Raw genomic sequence first — 11,938 nt, forward strand, 5'->3', positions numbered from 1 at the left:
CCCGCTCAGGCCCCCATGTTGGAGAGACCAGCTAGAGGCGCTCTGGCCTACGGGCCCAGCTGAGCCCAGCCTTCTGCCACCCCTGCCAAGGTGTCAGACATGTGACCAAAGAGACCATCCTGGAGGCGGCTCTTCCAGCCCCAGATGTTTGGCTCACCCCAGCTTCTGGGTCTTCCCGCAGAGGCCCCAGACATCACGGAGCAGACATAAGTGTTCCTAGCTGAGCCCTGCTCAAATTGCTGTCCCACAGAATCCATGAGTCTTTTTTTTTTTATCCATAATAAGTAGTCATTATTTTATGCTATGAATAAAATAGCATAAAATAGGGATGCTATTTTATTATTAGCATCCCTATTTTATTATTAGGGATGGTTTGTTTCATACAACACATTCCTGGAACAGAATTTGGTACCTGGAAATGGGGACTGACCTTAACAAACTTTGAGCTGAGCTCACGGATTTCTCTGCTTGTACCTGAGACACCACAACATCATGAAACAAACAAACAAATCCCTGAAGATAACAATGGTACCATTGACCTTCCCTACCGGGGTCTCCAGGAGGCATGTTTATAGCTAGGAAAAGGCATCAAAACATAATTTTCAAGAAGTTTTTAAAAATGCCCCTCACACCAGTATGGAATGAACACATTCAAAACCTATTGTGTGTCCCATTAACAAGGGAGCCAACGGAATGGGGAAAGCTGGTTCAAGAGGCACCTGAGGACCTAGTGTTTACAGGCACCGAAGTAGGGAAGAGATTGCTGAGGGGGATACCAAACTGGAGAGCGTTCTGCAGGGCAACAAAACCATAGCTTCAGGGTTTTCTTCCCTAACAGAAATTCCAGTCATCTGTACCAGACACAAATTTGCAAGTTAACATGTTCACTTCAGAATCTGGACCCTAATGAATAGTAAAAAGAGTCGCACAAAGGCACAAGTCCTTAGAGAATCAAATATAAATAACTCCCGGGCAGGCCTGTTAGTCACGGCCACAGTGTGACATTGAAAGGACACACAGGCATCCGTCTGCCTTACTTTCAAGTTTTTCCTCTTTTTCCTATTGAGAGTCCTGGCAGCAGAAATCCTTGCCACCTGGACACACAATGCCAGACGTACCTGGGACCTTAGGACCCCTCCTGGCTCCAGTCACAACACCCTGAACTTGGACATAAGTCTCTGCCTCCCCACTCTGGTCACTGTCTTCCTAGAGACCTCAGGCCCTCCACCCCTCAAAGTTCCCCGAGGTCCCAGTCCCCCTGCCTCTCCCTCCTGCATTAGGGCTCCACGGGCCCCCACGACCCCAGGACCCTCAAGCTCCTCAGAGACCAAGATGGGTGATTTTTAAAACAGACAAAGCTTCCAAATCATGAGGGGGGCCAGAGAGGGGGGCAACCCTACGGCTAATACAGATTTCGGTAGGCAGCATTCCTTATTCATTGGCCAATTTCACATCTAAACTATTTCATCACATTTAGAAACAACAGTCGTCTCTGTTGTTTCATTTTGAAGTGGCTTATCAAAAGCAGGTACAAAGTGTACCAGGGAGTTGTACCAATCATAAATTAAATGAGCTGCTGGCAGCCAAAAAATCTCAAAAGCATAATAATAAATACATATGTTCCTACACCTTCGCAAAGCAAAGCACTTTTATGTGAGACAGGGGTGCAATTAAGAAGTTGTATGTTATGTGAGATGAGGTTAGACCACCTGGCAGGGGGCCTGCTCCCCTGCCTCCCTGTGGCAGGGGCTCATGGTGGCCAGCCGGGTGGGCCTCCCAGACTCAGGAGTTCTCAGCCCCGCCACTTGGCCTTTTTGCCCCCTGTCCCCTTCAACCCTGATGACACTCCACTCTTGTAGAGTGACACTGGTGAAAGCCATCCTGCCACCTCTAAGACCTCCTTTCCATCCTTTCACAGGAAGTTATTCTCAACCCAACAAGGTGCTATGGCTCCTGTGAGATTTCGTTTGTTGGGCCACACAGGCTCCCAGTCAGGCTGCTCTTCAGAATACCCAGGACACTCTAAAAGGGTGTCCCTGGCCCACCAGCTGCCCTTGGGGGGCTCTTCAAGGCTCTCCACAAGGCTGTCTCTTCGGCAGGAGGACAATGTCACCTGTTCCCCGCTCCCCCAACCCCACCCCATGACCAGGCATGAACATGTCACCATAGCGGGGACATATCAGGATCAGCCTGTTTCCACACCTGTCAACCGCAAATTCAGGTTCACTCTCTGCCACTCAGCCATGTCAGCAAGAGTTTGTTGCCGTCAATCTAATGCCCATAGGAGTCCCCAGTCTGAGATGTGATAAAAAAAGAAAATTTCTTCAGGTAAACAGTCTGCAAATTGGGAATGGCAGCCTCCAGAGAAAACCAAAAATGCACTCTGGAGACAAAGGGGAAGCTGGCTTTTATAAAGAAAGTTTCGGCCCTGGTTCCAAATTTGCAAAGTACTGGCCCGATTGGTTGGCTTCTTGAGTTCTGATTGGTTGTTATGAAGCCACTCTGATTGGTCCGTCTAGATGCAAATAAGAATATAGCTGTGCAGTTCTGATTGGACAGGGCAGATCTCAGCCCATTGGTCAAAAGATGATACCAGGAACTCCTCTCTAAGGGTTCACTCAGCCCGCGGGAGCACGGGGCGGAGGCCGGCTGCTCAGTCTGTGGCCTTCCCCTGAAACACAGGGTGCGAGCATGACCTCTTTTGGCAATGGCTCCAAGGTTCTAGGTATGAATTTGTGCCTAGTTAACCACGAGGAGTCCTTTTTTAGCAGATGTATTACTTTTTGAGGTCCACAGCCAGGACCTGGCCTTCTGGAGATATCCTGTCCCTCAAATACCCTCCAGGCCTCTCAAGACCCAGAGGTGCTCTGTCCTCCCTCTTGTCTCACAGTACCCAGAGGAAAATCATTTAAGTCATTGCTTTACACATAATCTCGCCTTCTGAGTCTCCCGTCACTTGCCGGCCCCCTCCTCCTATGTCCCCACCTCCCGTGGACCTCCCTGGGGATGACTTCCGCTTCCTGGAGGGGTTACTAAGGAAACTCATGTTTGAGCTCTCCTCTGGGCTCTAGACTCAAATTCCCAAACACCTGCAATGGGGTGACATCTTCTTTCTCCAAACCTCTCCTCCTCCCTTGCTTCCTACTTGGGTTACTGCTCCCTCTTTCTGCTCTGCTTCATAAACCAGAAATCTTGGGGTCGCCATAGCATTTGCTGGCTGCTTCACTTCCTGTACGCCACCGCCCAGCCACCCAGTCCTCACACACACCCTGCCTGCGCTCCTCCTGAAACATGTCCACATTCCCCCGGGCCTCCTTCCTTCCAGTCCGACCATCTCCCTCACATATTCTTTTCGTGGTCTCCTAACTGAGGGGGCTGCCTTGCCTTTCATCTTCACCAGCTCTTTGAATCCCACCCTAGATATATCTTCCTGAGGTACATCAGACCTGGTCATATTCTTTTTGAGTTCTTTCAATGACTCTGTAATGCCCTTAGTGGGTCTTATTCTAAATAAGATCTAAGTGTGCAATCCAGCATCCAAAGCTATGTTCTCTCTGACCCCTATGTCCCTTTTTAACCTAATCTCTGACTGTCCTCCCGAGCTGGCCACACACCCTACGCCCCAGACGTGCCCCACCCTGTACACTTCAGCCCGCACTCCCGCACTCCCTTCAGCCCCCAATGCCTCTGTCACTGTCTCTGCTCAGACTCCTACTCTTCTTGCTAATTGTGAAGGGAAAACATTCCTCCCAAACAGGGACACATTCTGTGGCCACCTTAACCCAGTCATACATCTATCTCCATGTCATATCCCGAGGACCACCAAACATCATGAGCTCCCAGCGTTCCCACCTGTGAAGCCTCCTTGCCCAGAGCTCCCACGTCCCCACCCACGGAACATCCTGTCCAGACTGTTTAACTCGGGTGTATTCAATACATTTGACCTAATTTCCAGAAATAGAGGGGAGAGAGGGGCACCTGGGACAATGGGATAAATCTAGAAGGAGGAACAGTCTACAAGACAGCTGGCCTGACCTCGTTAATGCCAAGGGTCGGAGGTGGGGGAGAGAAGAAGGGTGCTGGAGAGCAAAGAAACATACTCACCAAATGTCATTTGTGGTCCTTACTGGGATCTTGGTTTTTGAAAGAACAAGTATAAAAGACATTTTGGAGACAGGAAAATTTGATTATGTACTGGATATTAGGGGATATTAGGGAATTATTGTTAATTGTGTTAGATGCGATAATGGCTTTGTTACGTAGAGAATTATATTTTTCTGGATGTCCATGTTGAAGAATTGTCGTAGTGTCTGCAGTTTACTGACATGTTTCAGGAAAAAAATATATGTATAATCCTATATAAAGTCAACATGACAAAATGCTAGTCATTATGAGCCTAGGCAGTAGTGAATAGGGATATTCATTGTACTAGTCTTGCAACTTTTTCTGCTTGTTTAAAAAATGTCATAATAGAAAGCTACAAACATCCTGAGGGTGGGAGGAGCTGAGAGCCCAGTGTGTGTTCCACTCTGTAACCCCCCCCATTTAATAATTCTGATTAATTCTGTAATCAGAATATAAAATGCCAGTCTCCTTGAAAAGTAACCCCTTCTCCAATAAGAGGACTCAGCTCTAGACTAGAATGTCAGCCACCAGACATTCAAACACAGCGCATCCCTTTGTAGCAGAGGTTCTTCCTGACAGTTCACAACTTCCACAAGCTGCCCCAAGGACAGGCTTGCTTTCAGAAAGAGCCTGCATCTTTCACTGGGCTAATTACATCTTAGCAATATTTTTAAACCGAAAGCTGGAGCACCTGTAAGTGGTCCAACCCCCTCTCTCCTGCCTTCCAGAAAAAGAAGGTGGAAAGGAAATGGAGGATGACAGGGCAAACCTTCACCCCTGACCTTCCTCTGTCCTCCAAGACTTCAGACTTCCAGGGTGAGCGAGGGAAGAGTGGAGGGAGGCACGATCCAGGGGCCGACACGGAGCCAAGTGTAACTGACTTCAGCGGGGACTGAAAGAAAATCAGGGTTTCCAGGCCGGAGCAGCCTTGAAAGCCGGGCCACTTCAAAGCCCTTCACTGGGATAACTTGATCATAACTCCAGGCTGAGTCCAGATGTGTGATACATCTTATTTGCACCTCCATAGTATTGGTTGTTTAAAACAACACAAAACAAACAACGAAAACCCATTTTAAAATTTAAATACAGCATACATATTAAAGTACACACATCACCTCCACAAATTCAACGCGCTGTGTAATCAGCCCCCATAGGGAACAGATCGAACAACATGACCAGGCCCCAGAACCCACTCTGCACTCCCAAAGGTAATCACCATAAATCAGTTTTGCCTGTTTTTGAGTTGTATATCAGTGGAATCTGTATCTGCTCTTTTGTGTCTGCTTCTTTCATTCAACATGACTATGAGATTCTTCCATGTTATTGCAAATGGTTGTAGTGCTGTATAATATTCCACTGTGTGAACATACACAATTGATTCGCTAATTCTTCTGTCAGCGGGCATTCCAATTTGTAGCTGTTAGGAAAGAGTGCTGTGAACAGCCTTCTAACCTTGCCTTTTGGTGCACATATGTGCATAATTCTCACGGGTATACACTTAGGAGCAGAATTGCTGGGTCATAAGTTATGCACATGTTCAGCCCCACAGTGCTTTATAAACATTTTAAAGATTTTATTTATTTTTATTTTCAGAGAGAGGGTAAGGGAGGGAGAAAGAAAGGGGAGAAACATCGATGTGTGGGAGAAAACATCGATCAATTGCCTCTTGCACATGCCCCTGATGGGGGCTGAACCAGCAACCCAGGCCTGACTAGGAATTGAACTGACGATCTTTCAGTTCAAAAGCTGGAGCTCAGTCCACTGAGCCACACCAGCCAGGGCCCTTTATACATTTCTGAGTTAATTGGCAACATCTAGAACTTGAGAGATTTACTACGAAATCAGGATTACAGCTCTTCTTTCAAAATGTCAAAACGCCACAACACTGGACCCACATTCTACCTTTGTGAGTCAGGGGTATGAGTTCCCCATTTTGCCACAACCCCCACCAGCCTGCCTTGCATCATCTGCCTGCCTCCTGGAGGCACCTTGACTGTGGGATTCTCGGTGGTAAGTGATCCAAGTGTGCTTTCACTTCCGGTCCCTAATAAACATGACTGAGCTGCCTTGGTTTTCCCAGTGAGGTCACGCTAAATGGCCCCGGTGGCTCAAGGACTGCGATCAGGTCACTCCAGTGGAGCCTGTGGCCTTGGCCAGCAACCAGATCTCCCTGATGGGGCATGGTTAAGTCTAAAAGAGCTGAAGGCCGGGGGCGGTCCACCAACAGCTGTTTGTCTAGCACCTTCCCTGTGGTCCCTCCTGTCTATTCAGCTTCTTTCCCATCCTCCCTCCAGCCCCACTGCCACTGCCTTATTTACAGCCACATCACCTCCAGCAAGGTCTGATAAATCATCTCTTCCTTCACGACTGGCTCCTCCTCTGCACTGGGACCAGGATGCCTTGCAATTTAACTTAAAAAAATAAATAAATACATTTTGAATCAATAGAGACCCAGCGTTTAAAAAAAAAATAAACGATAAAGAAATTTCCCTCTCTCACTCTTTCCCGTATCTCCCCGGTTTCCCTCCCCAGAGGCAACCACTATTTCTAGGTTTTTTTTAACCCATTTTTCAGAAATGAATGTTTTATGCACACAAACACATACACACATACATACCCCTCCCGACTATTTTTACACAAGCCAGGGAATTCAGTCTGAGCTCTTCTGCATCTTGCTGGTCCTCTTGCATCAGTATTTATAGATTCCCTGCTTCTTTTCAACAGCTGCAGAGTTTTCTCCCGCCTTTATGACCAACCTTTATTCCTTTATTCAATCAGTCCCCTAATGAGGGATATTTCGGTCATTTCCAGTCTGCTTCTATCACAAACAATGCCTCAATGAATATCTTTATGTACGTCTTTGCTCATATGCACAAACATGTCTGCAGGACAAATTCCTAGACATGTGATTGTAAACGGGGAAGGCGACTGCATATCTTAGGTTGATCAATAGTGCCAAATTGCCCTTTAAAATGGACCAATGTATACTGCCTCCTGCAAGGTCTGAGTGAGCTAGAGTGAGCTCCGGATAATGCATACCTGATGGGTCACTCCTGACTTTCAGCACCCATTCCCAACCCTGGCTGCATATTAGAATCACCTGGGGAAATTGCAAAGCAATCCTAAGTGTGGGTCCCCAGACCTCAAATCAGATTTCATTGATCTGGATGCAGCTCAGTCATTTAGAGTTTTTATTTGTTTGTTTGTTTGTTTGTTTGTTTGTAAAGCTTCCACAATGTTTTAGGTTCCAGCTAGAAGGTTCCAGGGTGGAGAAAGAGCTTCAGTCACCAATGGCTCTCCCAGGCCAGTGTAAAGCCCACAGTTCTTAGCAAGATAGAGAAGCTCATCATTTTTTATTTCCATCTGCATCTCTGCTCTCTTGCTTCATTTATCCGCTACTCACGCATCAAGGTTTACCCAGGGTCCTGCCTTGGGGAGTGCTGCCCTGGCTTCCCTGGTGAGCAGTAATATATGGAGCCGCCTGGCACAGGCTTGCAAGGGCCAATCATTAGCATCCCTTCCCTGCTCAGCATTCAGGGACATTATGTTGTTAGCATGAAGCTGGTCATGGTAGGAGTATTTACACCACAGTAATTGGCAAATGCTACAACCAGAAGCAACTCCCCCCAACCACCACCAGAAACCTTATTATTATCATTTAATAGCACACCATCATTTATTGCCTCCTCGGCTCACTCATGACACCCTGGGATCTACTCTAGCTCTTCTCATCTCTGTTACCAGGAGACTTGAGCTACTATAATAATAAATAATGGTGATGATGCAAATAGTAATTTCTAATCGACTATTTACCAGATGCCAGGCACTGAAATCTGTATTTTCCATGCATTAACTCATTCGTTCCTTACAATAAGGACTATTATTACCTCATTGTCCCTGAGGTACACAGAGGAAAGGTGATTTGCTCAAGGTCACGCAGCCAGTGAGCAATGGCCTCAGCAGAGTGGATGCTCAATAAATGCTTGTTGAATGCGTGGATGGATTCCAACTTCTAGAAGCAGATGTTGGGAGGTCTGGTTATACAGGCAAGACAGGACCACCTCCTCAACAAATTGCAAGATGGTTGGTGTTTGACCTGCCTGTCCTCACGCTGGTCAGGACTTATATTGCTGCTAAAATAAACACCACAAATTTAGCAACTTAAAATAGGACAAATTGATCATTTTACAGTTCTGGAGGCCAAAATGGGTCTCACTGGGCTAAAAGATGTCCAAATCTTAATCCTGGAGACCTGCAAGTATATTACTGACATGGCAAAAGGAACTTTGCAGATGTGATTAAATTAAAGATTTTAAAATTCAGAGATTATGCAGGATTATCCAATGGGCTCAATGTAATCACAGATTTCAGATGAGAGAGAGGCAAGAGTGTCAGAGAAGGAGCTGTGAGGACAGAAGCAGAAGTCAGAGTGATATATGCACAAGCCAAAGAATGCGGACAGCCCCTAAGAGCCGGAAATGGATTCTCCCCTAGAGCCTCCAGCAGGAAGGCAGCCCTGACAACGCATTGATTTTAATCCTATAACTGGACTTCTGGCCTCCAGAACTGCAAGATTCGTGTGTTCTGTTACAACAGCCATAGGAAACATTCATGGTCACAGTGGCCCAGCCCTTCATCAGAAATGCATGGCAGGCAAGAGTCCTTCAGAAGAGAGCAAGGATGGGCTGGCATGGGCTGTCCTGTATCCAGGACTCTAGGGATGCTGGGAAGAGCCAGGGGCCAGGCTCCCTTCCCTCATTGGCTGAGGTCAAGTGCACACAAAAGGGAGGAAGACAGGAAGACAGTGGCCGTAAGCTAAAAGGTGACTGGAATTTTACTAAGCCCTGTGGAAGGACTCAGTGAATCCATAGGTCAGGGGCTGACAGGCCTGGACACCAGGCTAAAATCAAAGGTCCTATAGCTGTGGCAAAGTGACAGTGCTGATGGAAGACATTGGGGATGGGGAAAGGTCACTGGACTGTGAGTCCTACCTGAGCCTCATCCTGCCATTGGCTGGCCATGCGAGCTCAGACACTTCTACCCCCTTCTCTGGGTCTCAGTTCCTTATGAGTGACCAGGGGCTTGTACTAGATCAGCACCACTCAACTTCTTAAACACTTAAAAAAAAAAAAAAAAAGCAAACTCCTTTCTTCAAAGTAAATCTTTCTTGTGTGACTTGAATTTGTTAAGATAATATTCATAATGACAGCAAGCAATTAACTGGGACTTGCTTCACCCCGTTCTTCCAAGCACCTTCTAAATATGAATGGACTTGTTCAATACTCACAACGTATCATATCAATAAGTACATCATATCAATAAGTACATTCTATCATCTTCATTTCACAAATGAGGGAATTGAGGCACAGAGAGGTTAAGAAACTTGCTGAAGTTAACCCAGCAGGGAAGTGGTGAATTCTTGATTTGAGCCCATATAGTCCAGATCCAAAGAAAACTGAGAGGCAGGGGGACAGCTTGGGGGAGATTAAGCCAGAGGTTAAGTCAAGATAAATAATAAAGAGCTCAGGGAAGGGGGAGGACGGAAAGAGAGGAGGGAGGAAAACCAGCATAAGCTGGGAAGATCATTTTGGAGTTGGAACAACGAGAGGTGTTAGAGCAACTGTCAGATCTGAGAAAACTGGGGAGTCGGGAGGGAGAAAGTGACTCCATCGCTGACAGGTGCACTGCCGTTTCTTAGAGGGGGCTGAGTGTGGAGGTGGGGCCTGCGGGGCCATGCATTTATTTGGGTCACAGTTACAGACTTGCTATGGAAAACTGATCCGAGTGGAGCTGCCACAGTGGGGCAGGGAGTCTCCTCCGTGTGTCCTCCCTTTGGTCACCCCCCATTTCGGGTCCCTCAGTCATTTTTGCGGAACCCTCGGGTTTCAGGCAGTGCTATTTGACAACCACCGCCCCACACCGCCTCCGTTCCCTCAGCGACTCTGATCCTGAGTGGATTTGTCCCCAAAGCTCAGGTCACAGAGAGCCCACGGAGGCCAGCAGCTCCTGCTAGCCCCTCCAGGAGGCTGTGGAAGCCTCAAGCTCAGACCTTCCTCACTCCCGGATCCTTGCATCAGGACTCAAAGTCTCTTTAAGTGCAGACTCCAACCAGGAAGGTGACCTTGAGTAAGTGTCTTCCCTAGGCCTCCGGACCTCGTCGGCAAAGCAAAGCAAAGCAAAGCTTGGAAGCCAAGAGACTGGACCTCAGAACCTCTTAAGAAAATTAAGAGGACCAATGCACATTGAGCACCTACATGAGAAGACGATTTTGCAATTTCTGTCAGCACTTCTTTGACTGTCCTCACTTGACCAGTGAGAAAACTGAGGCCCAGAGAGATGAGGTGACTGACCAAGGACACAGAGCAGGGCAGTGCAGAGCCGAGGCCAGGACACAGGCCCTGGAAACTATGCCTCTGCCTCCTCACTGTGACCACACCAGCCAAAGCCACAGAAGGGGCTTGCTCTGTGGCTTCTGCTGTGACCCCTCCCCCCATTCTCATATTTTTTACAAACAAGAAAAATGAGGCTCAGAGGTACTAAGTCACCCACTCAAGGTCACCCAGCTGTTCACATTGGAGCCAGGGATCCAGGGGCATGTGATCCCAGGCTCACACCTCTTCCTGGTCCATCATGCAGCCCCCAGAACTCCCACCCTGTGGTGGGAGGCTGGGCTTCTCTGAACCTGTCCCAGACCTGGGCTGGTTCAAAGCAGCAAAAAGTTCCTCCTGCAGGTGCTAGCTGAACACCTGCCCAGCACCAGCATACCCCACGGAGCCTCCAGGGTTCCAGGGGCAGGTAGCTGCTGGTGCCCTGGCCCCAAGTTATCCCCTGTTTCTTCCGAGTTATGCTCCTCCTTGGAAGGGAGGGGAGGACAGCTCTCCTTGCTCCTAAGGCGGTTGGCAGAGCAGCGGCTGCCGCTGCTCCGGCTTGCTGCCTGGCTGATTGAGAGATTACTCCTAAGCCCTTCCCATTCTCCAACCCCTTCCTCCCCACCTCCCCCACCCCGCCCCTTGCAGGACCACACTGGCTGTCCCCGAGGGACACGAGGGACACGGAGTGCAGAGCCCGGAACTGAAGCAGGACAGCTGGCCCCGCTCCCTCCTAGCACGGACCCCTCAGACTCTTGCCTCTCATGGGGAAAGGGGCTTCCGGGTCCTCTTAAAATCCCCACCCCACTCCCCCAGGGCTGTTCTGCAGCTGCTGGAGAGAGAGATGCAGAATGAATGAATTTCGGGTTTCTGGAGGAGACAAGGGAAGAAAGGTTGGAAACTAACTATGCCAGAAACTGCTGTTTGAGATATTTAAAATTTCGCTTCATTTCTACCACAAGCCCATCTCTTCCTGGGACTTCGAGACATGGGTTCCTCCTGCCTGGCAGAGTCACAGCTGGAAACAGGCTCCCAGAGACAGGAGGGTGAGTTAAACTTTGGGGAAGAAGTTAGTGTTTGCTGCAGGGGTGGGCGTTGGCAGGACATTGACACATCCTTGGCCAACGTGCTGTTTTAAGTGACTACCTTTCCCGTGCCCTGCAAAGAGCTTTGTGTGCCAGCTGTTTTGGGCAGGGCGGCGGGGCGTGGATTGCAAAATTGGGGTTCTTCAGTGACTGCAGAAAGTACAGTTTTGGGGGTTCTAAGAAGAGCCCCAGTCTGGGAGATAGAGTCCTGTGCTGGGTTTGGATTTGTTGTGTGACCTTGGATGAGTCACTTCAGCTCTCTGGGTCTTGTGTTTTGGGATCAGGAAGAAAAAACACGCGGGAAGGGCTCCCTGAATTTCAGAATACTCTTCTCTCTACAGGCTGCTCATCTTCCCCTGA

The sequence above is a fragment of the Pteronotus mesoamericanus genome, unplaced genomic scaffold (assembly GCF_021234165.1).
Source record: "Pteronotus mesoamericanus isolate MK-2021 breed Mesoamerican mustached bat unplaced genomic scaffold, CSHL_Meso_final contig_52, whole genome shotgun sequence".
Taxonomy (NCBI): Eukaryota; Metazoa; Chordata; class Mammalia; order Chiroptera; family Mormoopidae; genus Pteronotus; species Pteronotus mesoamericanus.